The sequence below is a fragment of the Mustelus asterias genome, chromosome 1, assembly GCF_964213995.1.
Source record: "Mustelus asterias chromosome 1, sMusAst1.hap1.1, whole genome shotgun sequence".
Lineage (NCBI taxonomy): Eukaryota > Metazoa > Chordata > Chondrichthyes > Carcharhiniformes > Triakidae > Mustelus > Mustelus asterias.
Genome location: NC_135801.1, coordinates 16,815,475 through 16,833,097, shown reverse-complemented (window position 1 = coordinate 16,833,097; position 17,623 = coordinate 16,815,475). Strand labels below are relative to the sequence as shown.

General features: G+C 46.4%; 1 pseudogene; it reads left to right on the top strand.

Annotated features, from left to right (window-relative positions):
* Positions 1 to 1,003: 1,003 nt before the first annotated feature.
* Positions 1,004 to 1,206, top strand: LOC144501509 (U2 spliceosomal RNA; annotated as a pseudogene).
* Positions 1,207 to 17,623: the final 16,417 nt, after the last annotated feature.

The window sequence follows — 17,623 nt, the reverse complement described above, 5'->3', positions numbered from 1 at the left end:
ACTCCTTCTCTGGCAAGCTAATCATTTCTTGGGCAAGGAGACCAAAACCATGCACAGTACTCCAGGTGTGGTCTCACCAAGGCCCTGTACAACTACAGTAAGACATCCTTTCTCCTGTACTCAAATCATCTCACCATGAAGGTCAACATGTCCTGGGAAAAGACTGTTGTTTCTGTGCCCAGGACTCAAGTACCTGTCAAAGAGGGAGCGATTTGTTTTAGCTTGAAATTGTAAGGCCAAATGATAACTGGAGAGTGTGAGAGGAATAATGTTTGACAGCATGCGACTGTACACAGTAATCTGCATTTGAAAGGGCCACATCGCGGGATTTAACATCGGTTAATTGTTGTTATTTGACTGTTAATGAAATAATTACCTTCTCCTAACACAAAGAAGCATCAGAGTAATGAGGCGGTGAATGGCCTTGCACACATTAATTAAGGGACAGTGAGAGAATTTAGCACAAATTCCATGAAGCATGAAAAATAGGCTTTTTGTGGTGGAAAATTTGCTTTTATAGCATGAAATATGTTATTGTTCTAATGCCCATTTTCTATATTTATGCTTTTTGAACGGCACAGAGCAGACGAGGGTGACTTGTGAGAGTTGTTGAGTCACTGTGAGATTTATGGGCACCACTTTACCAGTGCAGGAGAGGGTTATGGCTAGTTCCCTAGCAAAGCCTGCTCAGTGCTGTCGGGCAGCACGGTGGCACAGTGGTTAGCACTGCTGCCTCACAGCGCCAGGGACCCGGGTTCAATTCTGGCCTCGGGTGACTGTGTGGAGTTTGCATGTTCTCCCTGTGTCTGCGTGAATTTCCTCCGAGTGCTCCGGCTTCCTCCCACAGTCCAACGATGTGCAGGTTAGGTTGATTGGCCGTGCTAAATTGTGTCAGGGGATTAGCAGGATAAACATGTGGGGTTATGGGAATAGGGTCTGGGTGGGATTGTTGTTGGTGCAGACTCGATGGGCCGAATGGCCTCCTTCTGTACTGTAGGGATTCATCGCTTCTCGGCCTTTTGGCTAAGATCAAGTGTAGTATGGATTGGATGCTGCACTTGGTTGGGGTCGTTGGGTTGCATTGAAGCTTCATATGTTTCATATGAAGCAATTTTTAAAAGCTGCATCCCGGCCTTTTGGCTAAGATGCAAATGAGCTCAAGTCTTGGAGGAGGTGTTGCTTTGCTCCTCCAATCAACTTGGCTCATGTAGATCAGGCCCAGGACAGGGTGATTTGGTCGCTCGCCCTGTCTTGTCAGCCTGGATCTGAAATGTCTCAACTTGTTGAGACTCTGAATTGGATTTGATTTGATTGAATTGGAAAAGTAGGGATTCTTCTATGAGATCTTCACCAATTTTTTTTGCTCTGACTTCTAATATAAATAAACTACTAAGCAGTGTTAATTTGCTATAGTTCAGTTGTGTGCAAGCTTTGCTTCAGTGGCAGTTTCTTTTCTCTGAGTTAGAAGGTTGTGTACGGAAATTTCAATTCAGAGTTCTAAGTCCATAATCTAGATTGATACTACAGTGCCAAGGAAAGTTTTTGGCGTCAGAGATTTTTTACTTTGCCTTTCTGCTCGAGCTGGTTTAAATGATTCCATTGCACTCTTTGAAGAAGCGTTGGGGAGTTTTCCCGTAGAATTTATCATAAATTTGTCCCTCAACCACTATCACTAACACAGTCAATGCTCATTGCTGTATGTGGGATCTTACTGTGTGAACAATGGCTTCCATGACACCTTGAAGGACAGTGGGATTACTGTTATGATTTAAATAGAACTAAAGATTTGCAAAGACTGGTAGCACTGAATAACATGATGAGAAATAATCAAACACAAAAAGGTAATGGAAAAAGAAAACTGTATGTATTAATGATCCAATGTAACCACAGCAAAATTTGTCTTCTTCAATGCAAGCTGTCTTCTTTAATCACCATACCATAGAACCATAGAAAGGTTATAGCACAGAATCATAGAATTATAGAATCCCACAGTGCAGAAGGAGGCCATTCAGCCCATCGGGTCTGCACCAACCACAATTCCACCCAGGCCCTATCCCCATAACCCCATGCATTTACCATAGCTAGTCCCCCTCACACTGTGGGGCAATTTAGCATGTCCAATCCACCTAACCCGCACATCTCTGGACTGTGGGAGGAACACAGTAAGAGGTTTAACAACACCAGGTTAAAGTCCAACAGGTTTATTTGGTAGCAAAAGCCACACAGATCAGTCAGATCAGCCATGATCTTATTGAATGGTGTGGCTTTTGCTACCAAATAAACCTGTTGGAATTTAACCTGGTGTTGCTAAACTTCTTACTGTGTTTACCCCAGTCCAACGCCGGCATCTCCACATCATGACTGTGGGAGGAAACCGGAGCACCCAGAGGAAACCCACGCAGACACAGGGAGAATGTGCAAACTCCACACAGCCAGACCCAAGCCGGGAATCGAACCCGGGTCCCTGGCGCAGTGAGGCAGCGGTGCTAACCATTGTGCCACCATGGGACCATTCAGCCCATCTTGTCCATGCCAGCCGAAGGACACCTCGATGCCCTTTCTAATCCCACCATCCTGCTCCTGCCCATAGCTCTGTAGCTTACAGCACTTAAAGTGTAGATCCAGGTACTTTTTAAAGGGTGTCTGTCTCCACCACCAACTTGGGCAGTGAATTCCAAACACCCACAACCCTTTGTGTAAAAAAGTTCTTCCTCATGCCCACTCTGACATCAAATGGACAGACTTTGTCAGGGGATTTGTGCACAGTGGTTAGCACTGCTGCCTCACACCACCAGGGACCCGGGTTTGACTCTGGCCTTGGGTGGCTGCCTATGTTGGCCTGGGATATTGGCCTATATCGCAAGGGGGATAGAATATAAAAGCAGAGATGTCTTGCTGCATCTGTACAGGGCATTGGTGAGGCCGCAGCTGGAATACTGTGTGCAGTATTGGTCCCCTTATTTGCGGAAGGATATATTGGCCTTGGAGGGAGTGCAGAGAAAGTTCACCAGGTTGATACCAGAGATGAGGGGTGTTGATTATGAGGAGAGACTGAGCAGATTGGATTTGTATTCGTTGGAATTTAGAAGGCTGAGGGGGGATCTTATAGAGACCTATAAGATAATGAAGGGGCTGGATAGGGTAGAGGTGGAGAGATTCTTTCCACTTAGAAAGAAAGCTAGAACTAGAGGGCACAGCCTCAAAATAAAGGGGGGTCAGTTTAGGACAGAGTTGAGGAGGAACTTCTTCTCTCAGAGGGTGGTAAATCTCTGGAATTCTCTGCCCACTGAAGTGGTGGAGGCTACCTCGTTGAATATGTTTAAATCACGGATAGATGGATTCCTGATCGGTAAGGGAATTAGGGGTTATGGGGATCAGGCGGGTAAGTGGAACTGATCCACTTCAGATCAGCCATGATCTTATTGAATGGCGGGGCAGGCTCGAGGGGCTAGATGGCCGACTCCTGCTCCTATTTCTTATGTTCTTATGTGGAGTTTGCACGTTCTCCCCAAGTCTGTGTGGGTTTCCTCTGGGAGCTCTAAAGGGAAATCATTCATCTCGTTTTCTCACTCTCCCGCTGTCTCGTCGCCCTGACCTTTAATTTCAACCCCAGTCATTTCTTGACCATTGACTACTCTCCCTTTTCTCCTCTAACTCCCTGACTCAGAGTCATGTACCTTCAGGTTTAAGTATTCTAAACCTGAGTTGTTCATATCCTATATCATACTGAGCCCCCTCAACCCTTGAACTTGCTGCCTTATATTGGCTCCCAGAACTACATGGCCCCAACTTTCTCGATCTTGATAACCTCACCTATAAGCTCCTGCAAATACTCCAGTTTTCTGATTCTCATTCCATGAGCAACACTTCTGTTTTCATCCCAACACTGGTACCTGTACGTTCAGCTGACTAACCCCCTTGCTCTAGAAATCCCTCCTAATCACTTCTACTTCTCCATGTTGGCATGGTGGCACAGTGGTTGCCACTGCTGCCTCACAGCGCCAGGGACCCGGATTTGACTCCGGCCTTGGATGACTGCCTGTGTGGAGTTTGCACATTCTCCCTGTGTCTGCGTGGGTTTCCTCCGGGAGCTCCGGATTCCTCCCACAGTCCAAAGATGCACGGGTTAGATTGATTGGCCATGCTAAATTGCCCCTTAGTATCAGGGGCATGAACAGGGTAAATACAGGGATCGGGCCTGGGTGGGATTGTTGTCGGTGCAGGCTCAATAGGTCGAATAGCTTCCTTCTGCACTGTAGGGATTCTATGGTTCTATGTCCCTTCCCATTTTTAAAAAATTCCTCTTCAAACCCACCTATTTTGCCAAACCAATAGACGCTCCTGCTAAAATCTTTGTCTTAGAGCTGTTTTATTTCATTACACCAGTGGAAGAATCTAGCGACATTCCTCGAGGTTAAAGGAACTATATAAAAGAAAGTTGAAATTTCTATATTCTGCAGTTGTGTTGCTTGTCAACGCGCACCTCAGCAGTATGGGTTAGCATTTCTTTCCTCATTGATTACAGATATAATTGTATTCTGCATTTATCTGTGGTCACTAAACGCGCAGTGTTACACAGAGTGACAGCTTTGATGTGGAGTGACAGTGTCAGGCATAACAGGCAGTGTTACGCAGAGTGGGGCTGTGATACATGGAGCAGGCAATGTTACACAGAAAGGACAGGATATCGTGTCCTGAATCTGGTGGGGATGTGCCAGAAATTGTGGTGAAATATGTTCTGGAACCACCAAAAGCCAGTGGGGCTTACTGGCTAATCCCATCTGCCTTCCCCACCCACTGACTAATTGCCAACACTTGGAATCAATTTCCCAACAATAGGTGTTAAGCTAACTGGTCTATCGGTTCCTACTTTCTGCCTCCCTCCCTTTTTGAATGAGGGCCTTACATTAGCATTTTTCCAACCACTGGAACCTTTCCCAAATCCAGGGAATTTTGGAATATTATAAACAATGGATCCACTATCTCCGCTGCCACTTCCTTTAATACCCAAGGATGTAAGCCGTCAGGCCCTAGGAACTTGTTTGCCTTCAATCCCAATAGTTTGTTGAGTACTGTTTGCTTATTGATGATGATTGTTGTAAGTTCCTCCCTTTCTATTACCTGCTAATATTGGGATGGTACTGGTGTCCTCCACTGCGAAAACTGAGGCAAAATATTGATTTAGCATCTCCGCCATTTCTGTGTTCCCTACTATTAACTCCCCAGTCTCATCCTCCAAGGGACCTACATTCACTTTAATTACTCTCTTCCCTTTTATATACTTCTCAAAGCTTTCTCTATCCTATTTATATTTTGTGCTAGTTTTCTTTCATAATTTGCCTTTGCTCTTTTTATCACTTTTTTAATAACCCTTTGTTGATCTTTAAAAGTTTCGCAATTTTCCAGCCTGCCACTGGCCTTTGTAATATGGTTTGCCTGAGTTTTGGTCCTTATGTTTTCTTTAACTTCTTTGCTTAGCCATGATTTTTTCCCACTCTTACAATCTTTCTGCCTCTCTGGATTATATTTTAGTTGAGAGGAACTGAATATCTCCTTAAGCAACTGCCACTGCTCATCAACTTTCCCACCTTTACGCCTTCCTGTCCAGTCCATTAGGTCAAGTCTGTCCTCATGCCTATGTAACCACCTTTGTTTAACTCTAGAATGTGAGTGTGGGTCTCCAATTTTTTGTCCTAAACTGAATTTTGAATTCTATCATACTATGATCACACTTCCCTCGAGAATCCTTAACTATGAGGTCATTAATTAATCCCTGCTCATTGTACAGTTTCAAATCCAGAATAGCCTGCTCCCTGGTTGGTTCCACAACATATTGCTCCAAGAAACAATCTCAAATACATTCAATGAACTCTCCTTCGAAGCTACCCTTGCCAATTTGATTAATCCAGTCTATGTGCATATTAAAATCACCCATGATTATTTCCACACTTTTCTTCCAAGCCCCCAGTATTTCCTGGTTGATACTGTGCCCCACTGTGTATCTTTTTGGGGACCTATAGATTACTGCAACCAGGGACTTCTTTCCTTTGCTTTGTCTTATTTCTACCCAGAAATTCCACATCTTTATCTCCAGTGCCTATATCATTTCTCACTACAGCACTGATCACTTCCTTCACGAGCAAAGATACGCCACCTCCTTTTCCTTTCTCTCTATCCTTTCGAAATACTGAGTACCCTTGGATATTTAATTCCCAGACCTGGTCTCCTTGTAACCATGTCTCAGTAATCTCCACCAAATATTACCCCTTTATCTCTATTTGCGCTGTTAACTCATTAATTTTGTTCTAAGTGCTTCATGCATTCAGACACAAAACATTTTAAATTTGTTCTATTATCAAATTTCTCTACTTTTGTCTAATTCCTTGCTGCAAAAAGACATCCACATGTTCTGCCCCTTCCTTTTATTTTCTGGTAACAATCTGCCTCATCACTAACCTGCACTCCTACCTTGTATTTGAATTTTGATTTTCCAATTTTCTTTGCAGCTGAACCCCTCCCCTGCCAACCCCTCTATTTCATTTAAAGCCCCATATACAGCCCCAGTTATGCGATTTTCCCTGACTCTGGTCTCAGTATGATTCAGGTGAAGAACGTCCCATTGGAATAGTTGCCTCCTTCCCCAGTACTGGTGCTAATATCCCATGAATTCAAACCCACTTCTCCCACACCAATCTTTGAGCCACACATTTCGCTCTTTAATCGTATTGACCCTGTGCCAATTAGCTCCTGGCTCAGGTTGTGATTGGAGATTATTACCTTTTTAGTTCTGCTTTTTAGTTTAGCCCCTAGCTGCTCATATTCTCTCAGCAGAACCTCTATCCTTGTTCATTGGTACCTACGTGAACCACAACAATGGGATCTTTCCCCTCCCAATCCAAGTTCCTCTGCAGCCCAGATGAGATTTCCCGAACACTGGCACCAGGTAAGCAACACAATCCTCAAGATTCACAGAGAACAGTGTCTATGCCCCTAACTATATTATCCCCAACTATGACTACATTTCTCTTCCCACTTGAATGGCTTCCTCTACCATGGTGCTCTGGTCAGTTTGCTCATCCTCCCTACAGTCCGCACTCTCATCCACACAGCGAGCATGGATCTCGAACCTGTTGGACAAGGACAAGGACTGAGCTTCCTGCAAACTTACCTCCTGGATCCCTCGACCTACCTCACTCACATTCACACCCTCTCATCCCTGACCACTGGCCAAATTCATGGTAGTTAATCTAAGGGGTGTGACTGCCTCCTAAGGCACAGCGTCCAGGTAGCTCTCCCCCTCTCTGAAGCTCAGACTTCAGCTCATCAACTCTGAGGTGGAGTTCCTCGAGCAACCACAACCTACGAGCAACTTACTACAGATGTGATCATTGGGAACCACAATGGGGTCCACTAGTTCCCATATGATGCAGGTACAACACATCACCTGGCCCTCCATCCCTATTTATTTAATTCATTTGTTTTTTAATTTTCAACTGGTTTTTAGCTTCTTGATCTGTAAAATATTTTTCCTTCAATCTGAAAGCAATTTAGAATAGATAATTCAAATTAGTAGTTACTTACCAGTCAAAGAAATTACCGTTTGCCTGTGACTTCCAATTGTTTGTGAAACTTAGCCTGTTACCCCAGTAGAGGTGTCCCTTGCAGGTCCGGCTACCTCCGCTCCCGGGAGGTGAATTATATTTTATTTTTAAATGGGTAATTTTAACCAAACTATCAGGAAGTTGATAGGATCTGATTATTGTCTGATTTTACTTACCATTGAAGCCAATGGATAAAATTAGCACCATTGGACTTCCTACCAGCCAGAATCTACCTGATCCCTTTGCTTGCTTTATATATGATGTGAGGAGCAGTGCTCCGAAAGCTCGTGATTCCAAATAAACCTGTTGGACTTTAACCTGGTTTTGTGAGACTTCTTCCTTGCTTTATATAGGCGAATGAGTGGCCCAATGTTTACCCAGCAAGGACACTTAGGGTTGCCAACCTCGGCTGGGCATATTCCTGGAGATTTCATCAAACCATTGCCAGACTCCAAGCAGCCAACCCAGTCAAACAGCATTTTATTCCACCAATACATTAATAACTAATAAGCTGAGAAGCATCAAGAGAAAAAAACACATTTTTAAAGGCGTTATTATAGAATCCCTACAGTGCAGAGGAGGCCATTCGGCCCATTGAGTCTGCACCGACAACAATCCCACCCAGGTCCTATCCCCATAACCCCATGTATTTACCCTGACACTAAGGGGCAATTTAACATGGCCAATCCACCTAACCCACACATCTTTGGACTGTGGGAGGAAACTGGAGCACCCGGAGGACATTTTCACTCTCGACAAATTGCATTCTGATCTGAAATAGTGCTGAGTTCAGCCTTTTGGCAATTCTTGCTGAGCCTCATTGAGCAACTGTGCTCTCGTGAACTAAATTTAAGACCCTCTCTCCTCGCCTGTACATTCTTCCATGGGCTTCACTCACTCATAGAATCATAGAATCCCTACAGTGCAGAAGGAGGCCATTTGGCCCATCCCACCCAGGCCCTATCCCCGTGACCCCATGTATTTACCGTGACAGTCCCCCTGACACTAATGAACAATTTAGCATGGCCAGTGTACCTAACTTGCACATCTTTGTGACTATGGGAGGAAACCGGAGCACCCGGAGGAAACCCACGCAGACACGGGGAGAAGGCGCAAACTCCACACAGACAGTCACCTGAAGCCGGAATCGAATCCAGGTCCCTGGCGCTGTGAGGCAGCAGTGCTAACCACTGTGCCACTGTGCTACCCATGCTGTTTACGATTTTTCTCCCAGGACATTTGCTTGCAGTCAGTGTCCTGGGGATTAATCTTTAGTCCCTGGAGACTCCAGGAGGGTTGGCAATCCCTAAACTGGGGAGCCAGGCCAGCCCTCATTTTGGTGTCTTTGACATTTGGCGTTATTCATATTTAAACTTTACTGCTGCCTGTTTTAGGTTATTTTATTCAGGCACTCTAACGGGCTAGACAGAGGCTAACACACAGCAAAGGAACACTAGAAGGCCAACGAAGCAGATCTCCCTTCCAACTATCCATCCCCTCCCCCAGCACCCTACCCCCACCTGTCTCCCTCCTCCACTGCTTTGGAATCACCAGTCATGCGGAGGGAATCTACCTTATAAACTGCTACAAGTGCAATAAATGATTGATGTGCATGGAAAGTAATTACAGAGAATGCTTTTGCATGGGGGGGGAGCAGACACCAGGGTTCCCTGCAGATATCTGAGATAATAAATTTCCTTGCAGTTAAATAATGTTCACAGTGCACATAATTAAAGTTCTGGAAGGATTGTTTTATGTATAATTTAGACTAAGCCAAGCAGATCTTTAGTTTTTGCATCTTGGAGATTTAAGCAGATCAATGAGGGATGCAGAAATAACAGAAAGAGTCTCTGCATATCATGTTGTGAGGTTATATTGTAGAGGCTTTAGAGAGCAGCTTGGGAGCTAGCGGTGGAATAATTGACTCCCAGTCGGAGGTTAAAGGTTTGATCTTCAGACTAGACTGATATTTGAAGAGGTGAGGGTCTCAACTAGGCTTTGCCAGTAGCCGGTGGAGAATGGACAAGTTTCAGAGGGGCAGTTCACAGACCCACAGAATTGTTACAGTACAGAAGGAGGCCATTCGGCCCCTCTCTGAAGGAGCAATTTCCTGAGTGTCACTCGTCCATCTTCACCCCATAGCAATGCACATTCTTCCTTTTCAGATGATCGTGCAATTCTCTCTTGAATCTTAGCTTAGAATCATAGGGCATGATATTCCAGCCACACTCGCCCCAAGACCGGCCAAGATCAACGGACCTTTTCAAGACAGAAAAATTCCGCCCATAGCATCTTAGAGATATTCAGCACGGAAACAGGCCCTACAGCCCAACTCGTCCATGCCAACCAGGTTTCCTAAACTGAATGCAGTGCTAACCATTGTTTTATCGAGACTTCGTTTCCTATCATTTTTGATCCAAACTTTACCATCTTGGGTCTTCATCTTGAAGCGGAGGACATATTATATTTTATCTTTTAAGGTGTGATTTTAACTAAGCTGTCAATGGATAAAATTATCACCATTGACTATGTATCAGCCAGAATCTACCTGATCCCCGTGCTTGCTTTATATCGGCGAATGAATGTCCACTGTTTACCCAGCATATATCTGCCTCCACCACATGCTTTTCATGGAGAAATTTGTGACCTCCATTTGCTTTCATAGAACCAGTGCAGAAAGAGACTATTCGGCCCATCAAGTCTGCACCGACTCTCTGAAAGAGCATCCCACTCAGGCCCACCCGCCGCCTTACCCGTGTAACTCTACACATTTACCATGGCTAATCCCCCTAACCTACACATCCTGGGACACTAAGGGACAATTTCGCATGGTCAATCCACCAAACCTGCACATCTTTGGACTGCGGGAGGAAACCAGAGGACTCAGAAAAAACCCACGCAGGCACAGGGAGAATGTGCAAACTCCACACAGACAGTCACCCAAGGCCGGAGTCGAACCCAGGTCCCTGGAGCTATGAGGCAGCAGTGCAAACCACCCTGACATGACCTGGCTGGAAGTAGAGGAGTGGTCCTAAGTGACAATAGAGATGATTAAGAATCATTCCAACTGTTCCAATATTTGTTACATTTTTTATTTTCCCCTTCATGCTCTTCCTATTCTGTGTAAATCCGTACCAGCTGGCTGCTACCTCAACCAAACAGCCATGTCTGATGCACCAGTGAGATACTTATAAAAAAATAAAAAAAGGCTGTAAATATTCAGCAGGTCGAGCAGCATCCATAGAGAGAGAAACAGCCAGTTTTCTAGATCTGGGACCTTTCTTCAGAACTGAAGTAAGATAGGATGCACGGTGGCACAACGGTCAGCACTGCTGCCTCATCTCCAACTCGCACATCGTGGGCGGCATGGTAGCACAGTGGTTAGCACTGCTGCCTCACAGCTCCAGGGACCTGGGTTCGATTCCCGGCTTGGGTCACTCTTTGTGTGGAGTTTGCATGTTCTCCTCGTGTCTGCGTGGGTTTCCTCCGGGTGCTCCGGTTTCCTCCCACAGTCCCAAGACATGCATATTAGGTGCATTGGCCATGCTAAATTCTTCCTCAAACAGACAGTGACCCAAGCCAGGAATCGAACCCAGGTCCCTGGAGCTGTGAAACAGCAGTGCTAACCACTGGGTTACCGTGCCGCCCACGATGTGCAAGTTGGAGGTGAACCTATAGGTGGGGATAATGCCAAGCATCGGCTGCCCTTGTCCTTATCGATGACACAGCGGAATGAAATTATTGAACCTCAATGCTGAGTCCAGAAGGCTGTAAAATGCCTAATTGAAAGCTGTTCCTCAAGCTTTCTTTGAGATTCATTGGAACTCTCCAGCAGGCCAAGGATGGGGACACTAAAGTACAAAACATTGCATTCTATGACAGCGACTGAGCTTGATATCAAGGCAACATTTGACCGAGTGTGGCATCATCAAGGAGACCTCGCCAAACTGAAGTCAATGGGAATCAGGAGAAAGCTCTCCATTGTTTGGAGACACACCGAGCACAAAGGAAGGTGGCTGTGGCTGTTGAGGTCAATAATCTCAGTCCCAGGGTATTCACTGCAGGAGTTCCTCAGGGTGATGTCCTAGGCCTAATCATATTCAACTGCTTCATCGATGACCTTCCCTCATCATAAGGTCAGAAATGGGAACATTTGCTGATGATTGCAGAGAGTTTAGTGCCACTCGCAACTCCTCAGATACTGAAACACTTTGTCCACATGCAGCAAGACCTGGATAACATTCAGACTTAGGCTGGTAAGTGGCTAGTAACTTTATGCCACATAAGTGCCAATAAGTAATCATCTCCAGTTAGAAAAAGAATCTAAGCACATCCCCTTCACATTCAACAATATTACCATTGCTGAATACCCCACTGTAAACATCGTGAGGGTTACCATCGAACAGAAACTGAACTGGACTAGCCATACAAGGGGTGAGGGGTAATCTTATTCAAACATGTAAGATCCTGAGGGGGGTTTGACAGGGCAGATGGTGAGATTTTTCACTAGTGGGAGAGTCGCAAGCAAGGGGACAGAACTACAAGATAAAGGAATGATGATTTAAAACTGAGGCGCATCGAAATTTCTTCATGCAGAGGGTGGTGAATCTCTGGAATTCTCTGCCCCAAAGGGTAGAGGAGGCTGGATCATTAGAAGTATTTAAAGTGGAGGCAGGCACTACCAGAAGGACGTGGAGGCATTAGAGAGAGTGCAGAGAAGGTTTACCAGGATGTTGCCTGGTATGGAGGGTCTTAGCTATGAGGAGAGATTGGGTAGACTGGGGTTGTTCTCCCTGGAAAGACGGAGAATGAGGGGAGATCTAATAGAGGTGTACAAGATTATGAAGGGTATAGATAGGGTGAACAGTGGGAAGCTTTTTCCCAGGTCGGAGGTGACAATCACGAGGGGTCACGGGCTCAAGGTGAGAGAGGCGAAATATAACTCAGATATCAGAGGGACGTTTTTTACACAGAGGGTGGTGGGGGCCTGGAATGCGCTGCCAAGTAGGGTGGTGGAGGCAGGCACGCTGACATCGTTTAAGACTTACCTGGATAGTCACATGAGCAGCCTGGGAATGGAGGGATACAAACGATTGGTCTAGTTGGACCAAGGAGCAGCACAGGCTTGGAGGGCCGAAGGGCCTGTTTCCTGTGCTGTACTGTTCTTTGTTCTTTGTTCTTTGGATAAATATTTGATAGATTGAGGAATAGAGGGCAATGGGGAAACGGCACAGAAAAGGAGTTGAGGCCGGCATAGATCAGACATGATCATATTGAATGGCAGGGCAGGCTTGATGGGTCTGGTGGCCTACTGCTGCTTTTATTTCTTGTGTTTTTGTGTGCTGTGGCTACAAGAACAGGTCAGAGGTTGGGTTGAGTAACTCCTGACTCCCCAAAACCTGTGCATAATCTACAAGGCACCACTCAGAAGCGTGACGGAATATTCTCCAGTTGCCTGGATGAATGTAGCTCCAACAACACTCCAAAAGCTTGTGCAGCACAGTGGCACAGTGGTTAGCACTGCAGCCTCACAGTCCTAGGAACTCAGGTTTGATTCCCAGCTTGGGTGATTGAGTGGAGTTTGCACATTTTCCCTGTATCTGTGTGGGTTTCCTCCGTGTGCCCCGGTTTCCTCCCACAGTCCAAAGATGTGTAGGGTAGGTGGATTGGCCATGCTAAATTGCCCCTTAGTGTCCAAAGATGTGTAGGTTGGGTGGATTGGCCACGCTAAATTGCCCCTTTATGTCCAAAGATCCTATTTATTGACTGCAACTCAGCCTTCAACACTATCATTCCCATGAAACTCATCTCCAAACTCCGTGGCTGGGGCCTCGGCACCCCCCTCTGCACCTGGATCCTGAACTTCCTAACTCACAGACCACAATCAGTAAGGATAGGCAACACCTCCTCCACGATCATCCTCAACACCGGTGCCCCACAAGGCTGTGTTCTCAGCCGCCTACTATACTCCTTATACACCTATGACTGTGCGGCCAAATTCCCCTCCAATTTGATTTTCAAGTTTGCTCACGACACCACTCTCGTGGGTCGGATCTCAAACAATGACGAGACAAAGAACAGGAATGAGATAGAGAATCTGGTGAACTGGTGCGGCAACAATAATCTCTCCCTCAATGTCAACAAAACAAAGGAGATTGTCATCGACTTCAGGAAGCATAAAGGAGAACATGCCCCTGTCTACATCAATGGGGATGAAGTAGAAAGGGTCGAGAGCTTCATGTTTTTAGGCATCCAGATCACCAACAACCTGTCTTGGTCCCCCATGCTGACACGATAGTTAAGAAAGCCTATCAACGCCTCTACTTTCTCAGGAGACTAAGGAAATTTGGCATGTCAGCTGCGACTCTCACCAACTTTTACGGATGCACCATAGAAAGCATTCTTTCTGGCTGTGCCACAGCTTGGTATGGCTCCTGTTATGTCCAACGCCGCAAGAAACTACAAAAGGTCATGAATGTAGCCCAATCCATCACACAAACCAGCCTCCCATCCATTGACTCTGTCTACACTTCCCGCTGCCTCGGCAAAGCAGCCAGCATAATTAAGGACCCATGCACTCTGGACATTCTCTCTTCCACCTTCTTCCTTCAGGAAAAAGTTACAAAAGTCTGAGGTCACGTATCAACGATTCAAGAACAGCTTCTTCCCTGCTGCTGTCAGACTTTTGAATGGACTTACCTTGCATTATTTCTCTCTCTCTCTTCCCTTAAGTCACTCCATTTCTACTAAAAAGTTTACAAGGATGTTACCGGGACTGGAAGGTTTGAATTATAAGAAGAGGGGGCAGCACGGTGGCACAGTGGTTAACACTGCTGCCTCACAGCGCCAGGGTCCCGGGTTCAATTCCGGTCTCAGGTGACGTTCTGTGTGGATTTTGCACTTTCTCCCCGTGCCTGCGTGGATTTCCTCTGGGTGCTCCGGCTTCCTCCCACAGCTATACAGTTTAGGTTGATTGGCCATGCTAAATTGACCCTTAGTGTCAGGGGGATTAGTAGGATAAATACATGGGGTTACGGGGATACAGCCGAGGTGATATTGTTGCTGGTGCAGGCTCGATGGGCCGAATGGCCTTCACCTGCAATGTAGGGATTCAATGGACTCTATTTTACCATTTTAATTCTGAGTGCTGGGCGGACTTGAAACTGGGAGTGTTTCAGATCTGACTTTTAGACCCATTCTCAGGTGCCCCCATACACACTCTGCCTGAGAAAATATCAGCGATTCCGAATTGTGCTGCAGAAGCCTGTGGGCGGGACTTAACGTGCCCGAAACCCTGCAGCTCCGATCGGCGCCTCCAACTGCGCATGCGCAGAAAAAGAAATGATAGAATGCTGCTCCCCTGCCACATCCCTCCCGGGCCGGATAATACCTCCCCCTGGCCCCCACAGACATTGCCCCATCCCCACAACATTACTGACCCCCTTATCCCCCCCACACCCCTACTACCCAGACTAATCACGGGCCCACCACCCTCCCTCCCCTTTCCCCCCCGCCCCCCCCACCACCGATCTCAGGCAGAGTGATCCACCCTCCCCCTTCCCCCCCACCGATCTCAGGCAGAGTGGCAGCGGACCCCTCTTCCCCCTCACTGATCTCAGGCAGAGTGGCAGCGGACCCCCCTCGCCCCCCCACTGATCTCAGGCAGAGTTGTAGTGGACCCCCCCTTCCCCCCCACTGATCTCAGGCAGAGTTGCAGCGGACCCCCCTTCCCCCTCACTGATCTCAGGCAGAGTTGCAATGGACCCCCACCTTCCCCCTCACTGATCTCAGGCAGAGTGGCAGTGGACCGCCCCTTCCCCCGCACTAATCTCAGGCAGAGTGGCAGCGGACCTACCTTCCTCCCCTCCCCCCACCGATCTCAAGCAGAGAGCCGTCGGACACTCGGCACTTACCCCCTCACTAACTGGAGCGCCCGAATCGGACTTATATTGAGCATGTCTGCTTTGCGCCGATTCTGGATGGGTGAATGCGGTGGCAAAGGGGGAAGTGCCAGTAGAGTTGGACATGCATCTCTCTAAACCTTTCCCATCCATATATCTGTCAAAATGTTTGTTGAATGTTGTAATTGTACCCGCTTCTACCACCTCCTCTGCAACTTATTCCGTATACGCACCACCCTCTGTGTGTAAAAGTTGCCCCTCAGGGCCCTTTTAAGTCTTTCTCCTCTCATCTTAAACATACCCACTTTGGGTGCGGTACCGATTGCGGCCATTTTCGGGCCTTGGTAAAGGGGGAACCGGCGCGGAGGTGGGTGCGGATCACGTTATTTGCCTCACAACTGACGTTAGCAAGTTTCTGAGCCCAAAAACAGGTGCAACGCGATGGTAAAATCGGGCCCTATGATTCTTTGAAAGGTTGCGTCGGCTGGGACTATTTTCTCTGGAGCGCAGGAGGATGAGGGGTGACCTAATAGAGGTTTAAAAATTCATGAGGGGCATAGATAAGGTGAATAGCTTAGGTCTTTTCTCCAGGGTAGGGGTGTCTAAAACTATAGTGCGTATGTTTAAGATGAGAGGGGAAAGACTTAAAAGGGCCCTGAGGGGCAACTTTTACACACAGAGGGTGGTGCGTATACGGAATAAGTTGCAGAGGAGGTGGTAGAAGCGGGTACAATTACAACATTCAACAAACATTTTGACAGATATATGGATGGGAAAGGTTTAGAGAGATATGGGCCAAATGCAGGCAAATGGAACTAGTTCAATTTAGGAAACCTGGTCGGAATGGATGAGTTGGGTCGAAGGACCTGTTTCCATTTTGGTCATCTGTCCTGATATCTCTTTATCTAGCTCGGTGTCAAACGTAGTCTGATAATGCTGCTACGAAGTGCTTGTGAGAATGTTTCAGTATGTTAAAGGTGCTATGTCAGCTTTTATTGAAAGCATTTATCCATTGAGGCATTGTCAAGACCACCACAGAAGCTGTTATTTTCATTTTGTTAAGCGTTTATCCACAGTTACAATTTTTGCTTCAATGAAAAGGTGAATGACTCATGGTGTAGCCCCGCGTACATTTCTCCTAACATGGACCATCTCCTAAACAACTGAGAGAGATTTCAGGAGATGTGGCATTTGAGGTGTGTGTATGTGAAATGATCAACCGTTGTTATTCAGAGTGATTACTCTCAAACTAGCACAGTCTCCCTGAACAGACGCATGTGGATTTTATTTGGAGGTTCACCGTCAGCAACGAAGTAAAGGGAAACGTATTGCAAAAGCCTGGTGTGGAGGGCATTAGCAATGAGGAGAGGTTGGAGAAACTTGGTTTGTTCTCACTGGAACAACAGAGGTTGAGGGGCGACCTGATAGAAGTCTGCAAGATTATGAGGGGCATGGACAGAATCATAGAATCATAGAAACCCTACAGTGCAGAAGGAGGCCATTCGGCCCATCGAGTCTACACCGACCACAATCCCACCCAGGCCCTACCCCCACATATTTTACCCGCTAATCCCGCTAACCTCCAGAGTGGATAGTCAGAAGCTTTTTCCCAGGGTGGAAGAGTCAATTACTAAGGGACATAGGTTTAAGGTGCGAGGTTTAAAAGAGATGTACGAGGCAAGTGTTTTACACAGAGGGTGTTGGGTGCCTGGAACTCACTGCCGGGGGAGGTAGTGGAAGCAGATACGATAGTGACTTTTAAGGGGTGTCTGGACAAATACATGAATAGGATGGGAATAGAGGGATATGGTCCCCGGAAGGGTCGGAGGCTTTAGTTCAGTGGGGCAGCATGGTCAGTGCAGGCTTGGAGGGACGAAGGGCCTGTTCCTGTGCTGTAATTTTCTTTGTTCTTAAAAATACAGTATTATTTTAATGAAAATATAACAGTGGACAGCAAGTACAATAATATTTTAAGCAAGTTGATGAATGGTTAAGATTATCATCTGATTGTCGCAGTATGGTAATGGATCAGATCTATTAACTTGTTACGCAAGATTTGTTTAAAGAGACTATTACGCAGTCATTTAATCAATTTGTTATACTGAAGGTCTTGACTTTCTA